The sequence below is a fragment of the Calliopsis andreniformis genome, unplaced genomic scaffold (genome assembly GCF_051401765.1).
Source record: "Calliopsis andreniformis isolate RMS-2024a unplaced genomic scaffold, iyCalAndr_principal scaffold0004, whole genome shotgun sequence".
NCBI lineage: Eukaryota > Metazoa > Arthropoda > Insecta > Hymenoptera > Andrenidae > Calliopsis > Calliopsis andreniformis.
Window position 1 is genome coordinate 20,338,241 of NW_027480424.1, and position 13,353 is coordinate 20,351,593.

Here is a 13,353-nt window from a genome sequence, read left to right on the forward strand (position 1 = left end):
CAACGCCAGAAGCATAAAATACAATATAAATATAACAGTTTTTCCATCGTATAAAACGAATAATAGCAACCAGTGTGAAAGTTCTGGTCATTTCTACGTTCCGGGCAACCTAGGCTTCACTCTACGGCGTTGCTCCACCAGATCGAATAGTTAGGGCCTTAGAAGTCAACGCCCGTAGCATAAAATACTATAAAAATACAACAGCCTTTCCATCCTATAGCAGGAATAATTGCAACCCGTGTGAAAGTGATGGTCATCTGTACGTTCCAGGCAACCTAGGCTTCACTCTAGGGCGTTGTTCCACTAGAACGTATTGTTAAGGCCTAAGACGTCAACGCCAGAAGCATAAGATACAATATAAATATAACAGTTTTTCCATCGTATGGAACGAATAATAGCAACCAGTGTGAAAGAGATGGTCATTTCTACGTGCCGGCAACCTAGGCTTCACCCTAGGGCGCTGCTCCACCAGATCGAATAGTTAGTGCCCTAAAAGTCAACGCCAGAAGCATAAAATACAATATAAGTAAAACAGTTTTTCCATCGTATAAAACGAATAATTGCAACCAGTATGAAAGTTATGGTTATTTCTACTTTCCGGGCAACCTAGGCTTCACCCTGGGGCGTTGTTCCAACAGATTGAATAGTTAGGGCCTTAGAAGTCAACGCCCGAAGCATGAAATACAAAATAAATAGAACAGTTGTTCCATCGTATAAAACGAATAATTCCTACCAGTGTGAAAGTTATGGTAATTTCTACGTTCCGGGCAACCTAGGTTTCACTCTAGGGCGTTGCTCCACCAGATCGAATAGTTAGGGCCTTAGAAGTCAACGCACGAAGCATAAAATACAAAATAAATAGAACAGTTTTTCCATTGTATAAAACGAATAATTGCTACCAGTGTGAAAGTTATGTTCATTTCTACGTTTCTGACAACCTAGGCTTCACTGTAGGGTGTTGCTCCACCAAATCGAATAGGTAGGGCCATGGAAGTCAACGCCCGAAGCTTAAAATACAATAAATATATAAGAGTTTTTCATCGTATAACAGGAATAATTGCAACCAGTGTGAAAGTGTGGTCATTTCTACGTTCTGGGCAACCTAGGCTTCACTCTAGGGCGTCGTTCCACCAGATCGAATAGTTAGGGCCTATGAAGTCAACGCCAGAAGCATAAAATATAATATAAATATAACAGTTTTTCCATCGTATAAAACGAATAATTGCAACAAGTATGAAAGTTGTGGTTAGTTCTACTTTCCGGGCAACCTAGGCTTCACCCCATGGCGTTGCTCCAACAGATTGAATAGTTAGGGCCTTAGAAGTCAACGGCCGAAGCATAAAATACAAAATAAATAGAACAGTTTTTCCATCGTATAGAACGAATAATTGCTACCGGTGTGAAAGTTATGGTCATTTCTACGTTCCGGGCAACCCAGGCTTCACCCTAGGGCGTTGTTCCACCAGATGGAGTAGTTAGGGCATAAGAAGTCAACGCCAGAAGCATAAAATACGGTATAAATACAACAGCTTTTCCATCGTATAGAACAAATAATGGCAACCAGTATGAAAGGTATGGTCATTTCTACTTTCCGGGCAACCTAGGCTTCACCCTAGTTCGTTGCTCCAGCAGATTGAATAGTTAGGGCCTTAGAAGTCAACGCCCGAAGCATAAAATACAAAATAAATAGAACAGTTTTTCCATCGTATAAAACTAATAATTGCAACCAGTGTGAAAGTAATGGGCATTTCTACGTTCCGAGCAACCTAGGCTTCACTCTAGGGCGTTGCTCCACCACAACGAATAGCTACGGCCTCAGAAGTCAACGCCAGAAGCATAAAATACAGTATAAATACAACAGTTTTTCCATTGTATAGCACGACTAATTGCAACCAGTGCGAAAGTAACGATCATTTCACGTTTCGGGCATCCTAGACTTAACTGTGAGGCGTTGCTCCACCAGATCGAAGAGTTAGGGTCTAAGAAGTCAACACCGGAAGCATAAAATACAATATAAATACAACAGCTTTTCCATCGTAGAAAACGAATAATTGCAACCTGTGTGAAGGTTATGGTCATATCTACGTTTCGGGCAACCTAGGCTTCACTGTAGGGTGTTGCTCCTCCAGATCGAATAGGTAGGGCCATAGAAGTCTACGCCCGAAGCATAAAATGCAATATAAATACAACAGTTTTTCCATCGTATAAAAGGATTAATTGCAACCAGTTTGAAAGTGATGATCATTTCTACGTTCCGGGCAACCTAGGCTTCACTCTAGGGCGTTGCTCCAACAGATCGAACATTTAGGGCCTAAGAAGGCACCGCCAGAAGCATAAAATACAATATAAATATAACAGTTTTTCCATCGTATAAGACGAATAATAGCAACCAGTGTGAAAGTTATGGTCATTTCTAAGTTCGTGGCAACCTAGGCTTCACCCTAGGGCGTTGCTCCAACAGATTGAATTGTTAGGGCCTTACAAGTCAACGCCCGAAGCATAAAATGCAATATAAATACAACAGTTTTACCATCGTATAAAACGAATAATTGCTACCGGTGTGAAAGTTATGGTCATTTCTACGTTCCGGGCAACCTAGGCATCACCCTAGGGCGTTGTTCCACCAGATGGAATTGTTAGGGCATAAGAAGTCAACGCCAGAAGCATAAAATACGGTATAAATACAACAGCTTTTCCATCGTATAAAACGAATAATTGCAACCAGTGTGAAAGTTATAGTCATTTCTACTTTCCGGGCAACCTAGGCTACACCCTAGGGCGTTCCTCCAACAGATTGAATAGTTAGGGCCTTAGAAGTCAATGCCCGAAGCATAAAATGCAATAAAGATACAACAGTTCTTCCGTCATATAGCCGGAATAATTGCAACCAGTTTGACAGTGACGGTCATTTCTACGTTCCGGGCAACCTAGGCTTCACTCTAGGGCGTTGCTCCACCAGATCGAATAGTTAGGGCCTTAGAAGTCTACTCCAGAAGCATAAAATACAATAAAGATGCAACAGCTTTTCCATCGTATAAAACGAATAATTTCAACCAGTGTGAATGTTATGGTCATTTCTACATTCCGAGCAACCTAGGCTTCATTCTAGGGCGTTGACCCAACAGATTGAATAGTTAGGGCCTTAGAAGTCAACGCCCGAAGCATAAAATACAATATAAATACAACAGTTTTTCCATCGTATAAAACAATTAATTGCAACCAGTATGAGTGTTATGGTCATTTCTACTTTCCGGCAACCTAGTCTTCACCCTAGGGCGTTGCTCCAACAGATCGAAGAGTTAGGTCCTTAGAAGTCAACGGCCGAAGCACAAAATACAAAATAAATAGAACTGTTTTTCCATCGTATAAAACGAATAATTGCTACCGGTGTGAAAGTTATTTCCATTTCATCGTTCCGGGCAACCTAGGCTTCTCTCTAGGGCGTTGCACCACCAGATCAAACAGTTAGGGCCTTAGAAGTCAACGCCCATAGCATAAAATACAAAATTAATAGAACAGTTTTTCCATCGTATAAAACGAATAATGGCTTCCAGTGTAAAAGTTATGGTCATTTCTACGTTCCGGGCAACCTAGGCTTCTCCCTAGGGCGTTGTTCCACCAGATCGAATAGTTAGGGCCTAAGAAGTGAATGCCAGAAGCATAAAATACAATATAAATACAACAGTTTTTCCATCATATAAAACGAGTAATTGCAACCAGTATGAAAGTTGTGGTCATTTCTACTTTCCGGGCAACCTAGGCTACACCCTAGGGCGTTGCTTCAACAGATTGAATAGTTAGGGCCTTAGAAGTCAATGCCCGAAGCATAAAATGCAATAAAGATGCATCAGTTTTTCAATCGTATAACAGGGGTCACTGCAAACAGTGTGAAAGTACTGGTCATTTCTACATTCCGGGTAACCTAGGCTTCACTCTAGGGCGTTGTTCCACCAGATCGAACAGCTAGGGCCTAAGAAGGCAACGCCAGAAGCATAAAACACAATATAAATATATCAGTTTCACCATCGTATAAAACGCATAATAGCGACCAGTGTGAAAGTTATGGTCATTTCTACGTTCCCGGCAACCTAGGCTTCACACCAGGGCGTTGTTCCACCAGATCGAATAGTTAGTGCCTAAGAAGTGAACGCCAGCAGCATAAAATACAATATAAATACAACAGATTTTCCATCATATAAAACGAATAATTGCAACCAGTATGAAAGTTATGATCATTTCTACGTTCCGGGCAACCTAGGCTACACCCTAGGGCGTTGCTCCAACAGATTGAATAATTAGGGCCTTAGAAGTCAATGCCCGAAGCACAATATGCAATAAAAATACAACAGTTTTTCCATCATATAACAGGAGTAATTGCAAACAGTTTGAAAGTGATGGTCATTTCTACGTTCCGGGCAACCTCGGCTTCACTCTAGTGCGTTGCTCCACCAGATCGAATAGTTAGTGCCATAGAAGTCAACGCCAGAAGCATAAAATACAATATAAATACAACAGATTTTCCATCGTATAAAACGAGTAATTGCAACCAGTATGAAAGTTAATGTCATTTCAACTTTCCGGGCAACCTAGGCTTCTGCCTAGGGCGTTGGTCCAACAGATTGAATAGTTAGGGCCTTCGAAGTCATCGGCGGAAGCATAAAATGCAATAAAAATACAACAGTTTTTCCATCGTATAAAAGGATTAATTGCAACCAGTTTTGAAAGTGTTGGTCATTTCTACGTTCCGGGCAACCTAGGCTTCACTCTAGGGCATTGCTCCACCAGATCGAATAGTTTGTGCCTTAGAACTCAACGCCAGAAGCATTAAATACAATATAAATATAACAGTTTTTCCATCGTATAAAACGAATAATTTCAACCAGTGTGAATGTTATGATCATTTTTACATTCCGAGCAACCTAGGCTTCACTCTAGGGCGTTGATACACCAGATAGAATAGTTAGGGCCTTAGAAGTCAACGCCAGAAGCATAAAATTCAATAAAGATGCATCAGTTTTTCCATCGTATAACAGGGGTCACTGCAAACAGTGTGAAAGTACTGGTCATTTCCACGTTCCGGGCAACCTAGGCTTCACTCTAGGGCATTGCTCCACCAGATCGAATAGTTTGTGCCTTAGAACTCAACGCCAGAAGCATTAAATACAATATAAATATAACAGTTTTTCCATCGTATAAAACGAATAATTTCAACCAGTGTGAATGTTATGGTCATTTTTACATTCCGAGCAACCTAGGCTTCACTCTAGGGCGTTGATACACCAGATAGAATAGTTAGGGCCTTAGAAGTCAACGCCAGAAGCATAAAATTCAATAAAGATGCATCAGTTTTTCCATCGTATAACAGGGGTCACTGCAAACAGTGTGAAAGTACTGGTCATTTCCACGTTCCGGGTAACCTAGGCTTCACCCTAGGGCGTCGCTTCAACAGATCGAATAGTTAGGGCATAAGAAGTCAACGCCAGAAGCATAAAATACGGTATAAATACAACAGGTTTTCCATCGTATAAAACGAATAATTGCAGCCAGTGTGAAAGTTATAGTCATTTCTACTTTCGGGGCAACCTAGGCTTCACGTTAGGACGTTGCTCCACCAGATGGAATAGTTAGGGCCTTAGAAGTCAACGCCCGAAGCATAAAATACAATAAAGATGCAACAGTTTTTCCATCGTATAAAACGAATAATTGAAACCAGTGTAAAAGTAATGGTCATTTCTACGTGCCGGCAACCTAGGCTTCACCCTAGGGCGCTTCTCCACCAGATCGAATAGTTAGTGCCCTAAAAGTCAGCGCCAGAAGCATAAAATACAATATAAATAAAACAGTTTTTCCATCGTATAAAACGAATAATTGAAACCAGTGTAAAAGTAATGGTCATTTCTACGTGCCGGCAACCTAGGCTTCACCCTAGGGCGCTGCTCCACCAGATCGAATAGTTAGTGCCCTAAAAGTCAACGCCAGAAGCATATAATACAATATAAGTAAAACAGTTTTTCCATCGTATAAAACGAATAATTGCAACCAGTATGAAAGTTATGGTTATTTCTACTTTCCGGGCAACCTAGGCTTCACCCTGGGGCGTTGTTCCAACAGATTGAATAGTTAGGGCCTTAGAAGTCAACGCCCGAAGCATGAAATACAAAATAAATAGAACAGTTGTTCCATCGTATAAAACGAATAATTCCTACCAGTGTGAAAGTTATGGTAATTTCTACGTTCCGGGCAACCTAGGTTTCACTCTAGGGCGTTGCTCCACCAGATCGAATAGTTAGGGCCTTAGAAGTCAACGCACGAAGCATAAAATACAAAATAAATAGAACAGTTTTTCCATTGTATAAAACGAATAATTGCTACCAGTGTGAAAGTTATGTTCATTTCTACGTTTCTGACAACCTAGGCTTCACCCTAGGGCGTTGCTCCAACAGATCGAATAGTTAGGGCATAAGAAGTCAACGCCAGAAGCATAAAATACGGTATAAATACAACAGCTTTTCCATCGTATAAAACGAATAATTGCAACCAGTGTGAAAGTTATAGTCATTTCTACTTTCCGGGCCACCTAGGCTTCACTCTAGGGCGTTGCTCCACCAAATCGAATAGTTAGGGCCTTAGAAGTCAACGCCAGAAGCATAAAATACAATAAAGATGCAACAGTTTTTCCGCCGTATATCAGGAAATATTGCAACCAGTGTGAAAGTAATGGCATATCATTGTTCCGGGCAACCTAGGCTTCACTCTAGGGCGCTGCTCCACCAAATCGAATAGCTAGGGCCTTAGGAGTCAACGCCAGAAGCATAAAATTCACTATAAATACAACAGTTTTTCCATCGTATAAAACGAATAATTCCTACCAGTGTGAAAGATATGGTAATTTCTACGTTCCGGGCAACCTAGGTTTCACTATAGGACGTTGCTCCACCAGATCGTATAGCTAGGGACTTAGAATTCAACGCCATAAGAACAAAATACAATACAAGTACAACAGTTTTTCCATCGTATAAAATGAATAATTGGAAACATTGTGAAAGTAATAGTCATTTCTACGTCCCAGGCAACGTAGGCGTCACTCTAGGGCGTTACTCCACCACATCTAATAGCTACGGCCTTAGCAGTCAACGCTAGAAGCATAAATTACAATAAAAATGCAACAGTTTTTCCAACGTATAGCATGAATAATTGCAACCGGTGTGAATGTTATGGTCATTTCTACGTTCCTTGCAACCTAGGCTTGACTTTAGGGTGTTGCTCCACCAGATCGAATAGGTCGGGCCATAGAAGTCAACGCCCGAAGCATAAAATACAAAATACATGGAACAGTTTTTCCATTGTATAAAACGAATAATTGCTACCAGTGTGAAAGTTATGTTCATTTCTACGTTCCGGGCAACCTAGGCTTGACTGTAGGGCGTTGCTCCACCAGATCGAATAGGTAGGGCCATAGAAATCAACGCCCGAAGCATAAAATACATTAAATATACATGAGCTTTTCCATCGTATAACAGGAATAATTGCAACCAGTGTGAAAGTGATGGTCATTTCTACGTTCCGGGCAACCTAGGCTACACTCTAGGGCGTTGTTCCACCAGATCGAAAAGGTAAGGCCTAAGAAGTCAACGCCAGAAGCATAAAATACAATATAAATATAACAGTTTTTCCATCGTATAAAACGAATAATAGCAACCAGTGTGAAAGTTCTGGTCATTTCTACGTTCCGGGCAACCTAGGCTTCACTCTAGGGCGTTGCTCCACCAGATCGAATAGTTAGGGCCTTAGAAGTCAACGCCCGTAGCATAAAATACTATAAAAATACAACAGCCTTTCCATCCTATAGCAGGAATAATTGCAACCCGTGTGAAAGTGATGGTCATTTGTACGTTCCAGGCAACCTAGGCTTCACTCTAGGGCGTTGTTCCACTAGAACGTATTGTTAAGGCCTAAGACGTCAACGCCAGAAGCATAAGATACAATATAAATATAACAGTTTTTCCATCGTATGGAACGAATAATAGCAACCAGTGTGAAAGAGATGGTCATTTCTACGTTCCGGGCAACCTAGGCTTCACTCTAGGGTGTTGCTCCACCAGATCGAATAGTTAGTGCCCTAAAAGTCAACGCCAGAAGCATAAAATACAATATAAGTAAAACAGTTTTTCCATCGTATAAAACGAATAATTGCAACCAGTATGAAAGTTATGGTTATTTCTACTTTCCGGGCAGCCTAGGCTTCACCCTGGGGCGTTGTTCCAACAGATTGAATAGTTAGGGCCTTAGAAGTCAACGCCCGAAGCATGAAATACAAAATAAATAGAACAGTTTTTCCATCGTATAAAACGAATAATTGCTACCGATGTGAAAGTTATGGTCATTTCTACGTTTCGGGCAACCTAGGCATCACCCTATGGTGTTGTTCCACCAGATGGAATAGTTAGGGCATAAGAAGTCAACGCCAGAAGCATAAAATACGGTATAAATACAACAGGTTTTCCATCGTATAAAACGAATAATTGCAGCCAGTGTGAAAGTTATAGTAATTTCTACTTTCGGGGCAACCTAGGCTTCACTCTAGGACGTTGCTCCACCAGATGGAATAGTTAGGGCCTTAGAAGTCAACGCCCGAAGCATAAAATACAATAAAGATGCAACAGTTTTTCCATCGTATAAAACGAATAATTGAAACCAGTGTAAAAGTAATGGTCATTTCTACGTGCCGGCAACCTAGGCTTCACCCTAGGGCGCTTCTCCACCAGATCGAATAGTTAGTGCCCTAACAGTCAGCGCCAGAAGCATAAAATACAATATAAATAAAACAGTTTTTCCATCGTATAAAACGAATAATTGAAACCAGTGTAAAAGTAATGGTCATTTCTACGTGCCGGCAACCTAGGCTTCACCCTAGGGCGCTGCTCCACCAGATCGAATAGTTAGTGCCCTAAAAGTCAACGCCAGAAGCATATAATACAATATAAGTAAAACAGTTTTTCCATCGTATAAAACGAATAATTGCAACCAGTATGAAAGTTATGGTTATTTCTACTTTCCGGGCAACCTAGGCTTCACCCTGGGGCGTTGTTCCAACAGATTGAATAGTTAGGGCCTTAGAAGTCAACGCCCGAAGCATGAAATACAAAATAAATAGAACAGTTGTTCCATCGTATAAAACGAATAATTCCTACCAGTGTGAAAGTTATGGTAATTTCTACGTTCCGGCAACCTAGGCTTCACCCTAGGGCGTTGCTCCAACAGATCGAAGAGTTAGGTCCTTAGAAGTCAACGGCCGAAGCACAAAATACAAAATAAATAGAACTGTTTTTCCATCGTATAAAACGAATAATTGCTACCGGTGTGAAAGTTATTTCCATTTCATCGTTCCGGGCAACCTAGGCTTCTCTCTAGGGCGTTGCACCACCAGATCAAACAGTTAGGGCCTTAGAAGTCAACGCCCAAAGCATAAAATACAAAATTAATAGAACAGTTTTTCCATCGTATAAAACGAATAATGGCTTCCAGTGTAAAAGTTATGGTCATTTCTACGTTCCGGGCAACCTAGGCTTCTCCCTAGGGCGTTGTTCCACCAGATCGAATAGTTAGGGCCTAAGAAGTGAACGCCAGAAGCATAAAATACAATATAAATACAACAGTTTTTCCATCATATAAAACGAGTAATTGCAACCAGTATGAAAGTTGTGGTCATTTCTACTTTCCGGGCAACCTAGGCTACACCCTAGGGCGTTGCTTCAACAGATTGAATAGTTAGGGCCTTAGAAGTCAATGCCCGAAGCATAAAATGCAATAAAGATACAACAGTTCTTTCATCATATAACCGGAATAATTGCAACCAGTTTGAATGTGATTGTCATTTCTACGTTCCGGGCAACCTCGGCTTCACTCTAGGGCGTTGCTCCACCAGATCGAATAGTTAGTGCCTTAGAAGTCAACGCCAGAAGCATAAAAAACAATATAAATACAACAGTTTTTCCATCGTATAAAGCGAATAATTGCAACCAGTTTGAAAGTGATGGTCATTTCTACGTTCCGGGCAACCTAGGCTTCACTCTAGGGCGTTGCTCCACCAGCTCGAATAGTTAGGGCCTTAGAAGTCAACGGCCGAAGCATAAATTACAAAATAAGTAGAACTGTTTTTCCATCGTATAAAACGAATAATTGCTACCGGTGTGAAAGTTATTTCCATTTCTACGTTCCGGGCAACCTAGGCTTCACCCTAGGTCGTTGTTCCACCAGATGGAATATTTATGGCATAAGAGGTGAACGCCTAAAGCATAAGATACAATATAAGTACAACAGTTTTTCTAACGTATAACATGAATAATTGCAAACATTGCAAAAGTAAAGGTCATTTTTACACTCCGAGCAACCTAGGCTTCACGCTAGGGCGTTGATACACCAGATAGCATAGTTAGGGCCTTAGAAGTCAACGACATAAGCATAAAATTCAATAAAGATGCAACAGTTTTTCCATCGTATAACAGGAGTCACTGCAAACAGTGTGAAAGTACTGGTCATTTCTACGTTTCGGGTAACCTAGGCTTCACTCTAGGGCAATGTTCTACCAGATCGAACAGTTAGAGCCTAAGAAGGCAACGCCAGAAGCATAAAGTACAATATAAATATAACAGTTTTTCCATCGTATAAAACAAATAATAGCAACCAGTGTGAAAGTTATGGTCATTTCTACGTTCCGGGCAACCTAGGCTTCACCTCAGGGCGTTGTTCCACCAGATCGAATAGCTAGGGCCTAAGAAGTGAACGCCAGCGGCATAAAATACAATATAAATACAACAGTTTTTCCATCATATAGAACGAATAATTGCCACCAGTATGAAAGTTATGGTCATTTCTACGTTCCGGGCAACCTAGGCTTCACTCTATGGCGTTCTTCCACCACATCGAATAGCTACGGCCTCATAAGTCAACGTCTGAAGCATAAAATACAATAAAAATGCAACAGTCTTTCCATCCTGTAACAGGAATAATTGCAACCCTTGTGAAGGTGATGGTCATTTGTACGTTCCAGGCAACCTAGGCTTCACTCTAGGGCGTTGTTCCACCAGCTCGAATTGTTAGGGCCTAAGAAGTCAACGCCAGAAGCATAAGATACAATATAAATATAACAGCTTTTCCATCGTATAGAACGAATAATAGCAACCAGTGTGAAAGTTATGGTCATTTCTACGTTCCGGGCAACCTAGGCTTCACTCTAGGGCGTTGTTCCACCAGATCGAACAGCTAGGGCCTAAGAAGGCAACGCCAGAAGCATAAAAGACAATATAAATATAACAGTTTCACCAAAGTATAAAACGAATAATAGCGACCAGTGTGAAAGTTATGGTCATTTCTACGTTCCCGGCAACCTAGGCTTCACACCAGGGCGTTGTTCCACCAGATCGAATAGTTAGTGCCTAAGAAGTGAACGCCAGCAGCATAAAATACAATATAAATGCAACAGTTTTTCCATCATATAAAACGAATAATTGCAACCAGTATGAAAGTTATGGTCATTTCTACGTTCCGAGCAACCTAGGCTACACCCTATGGTGTTGTTCCACCAGATGGAATAGTTAGGGCATAAGAAGTCAACGCCAGAAGCATAAAATACGGTATAAATACAACAGGTTTTCCATCGTATAAAACGAATAATTGCAGCCAGTGTGAAAGTTATAGTCATTTCTACTTTCGGGGCAACCTAGGCTTCACTCTAGGACGTTGCTCCACCAGATGGAATAGTTAGGGCCTTAGAAGTCAACGCCCGAAGCATAAAATACAATAAAGATGCAACAGTTTTTCCATCGTATAAAACGAATAATTGAAACCAGTGTAAAAGTAATGGTCATTTCTACGTGCCGGCAACCTAGGCTTCACCCTAGGGCGCTTCTCCACCAGATCGAATAGTTAGTGCCCTAAAAGTCAGCGCCAGAAGCATAAAATACAATATAAATAAAACAGTTTTTCCATCGTATAAAACGAATAATTGAAACCAGTGTAAAAGTAATGGTCATTTCTACGTGCCGGCAACCTAGGCTTCACCCTAGGGCGCTGCTCCACCAGATCGAATAGTTAGTGCCCTAAAAGTCAACGCCAGAAGCATATAATACAATATAAGTAAAACAGTTTTTCCATCGTATAAAACGAATAATTGCAACCAGTATGAAAGTTATGGTTATTTCTACTTTCCGGGCAACCTAGGCTTCACCCTGGGGCGTTGTTCCAACAGATTGAATAGTTAGGGCCTTAGAAGTCAACGCCCAAAGCATGAAATACAAAATAAATAGAACAGTTGTTCCATCGTATAAAACGAATAATTCCTACCAGTGTGAAAGTTATGGTAATTTCTACGTTCCGGGCAACCTAGGTTTCACTCTAGGGCGTTGCTCCACCAGATCGAATAGTTAGGGCCTTAGAAGTCAACGCCCGAAGCATGAAATACAAAATAAATACAACAGTTTTTCCATCGTATAAAACAATTAATTGCAACCAGTATGAGTGTTATGGTCATTTCTACTTTCCGGCAACCTAGGCTTCACCCTAGGGCGTTGCTCCAACAGATCGAAGAGTTAGGTCCTTAGAAGTCAACGGCCGAAGCACAAAATACAAAATAAATAGAACTGTTTTTCCATCGTATAAAACGAATAATTGCTACCGGTGTGAAAGTTATTTCCATTTCATCGTTCCGGGCAACCTAGGCTTCTCTCTAGGGCGTTGCACCACCAGATCAAACAGTTAGGGCCTTAGAAGTCAACGCCCAAAGCATAAAATACAAAATTAATAGAACAGTTTTTCCATCGTATAAAACGAATAATGGCTTCCAGTGTAAAAGTTATGGTCATTTCTACGTTCCGGGCAACCTAGGCTTCTCCCTAGGGCGTTGTTCCACCAGATCGAATAGTTAGGGCCTAAGAAGTGAACGCCAGAAGCATAAAATACAATATAAATACAACAGTTTTTCCATCATATAAAACGAGTAATTGCAACCAGTATGAAAGTTGTGGTCATTTCTACTTTCCGGGCAACCTAGGCTACACCCTAGGGCGTTGCTTCAACAGATTGAATAGTTAGGGCCTTAGAAGTCAATGCCCGAAGCATAAAATGCAATAAAGATACAACAGTTCTTTCATCATATAACCGGAATAATTGCAACCAGTTTGAATGTGATTGTCATTTCTACGTTCCGGGCAACCTCGGCTTCACTCTAGGGTGTTGCTCCACCAGATCGAATAGTTAGTGCCTTAGAAGTCAACGCCAGAAGCATAAAAAACAATATAAATACAACCGTTTTTCCATCGTATAAAGCGAATAATTGCAACCAGTTTGAAAGTGATG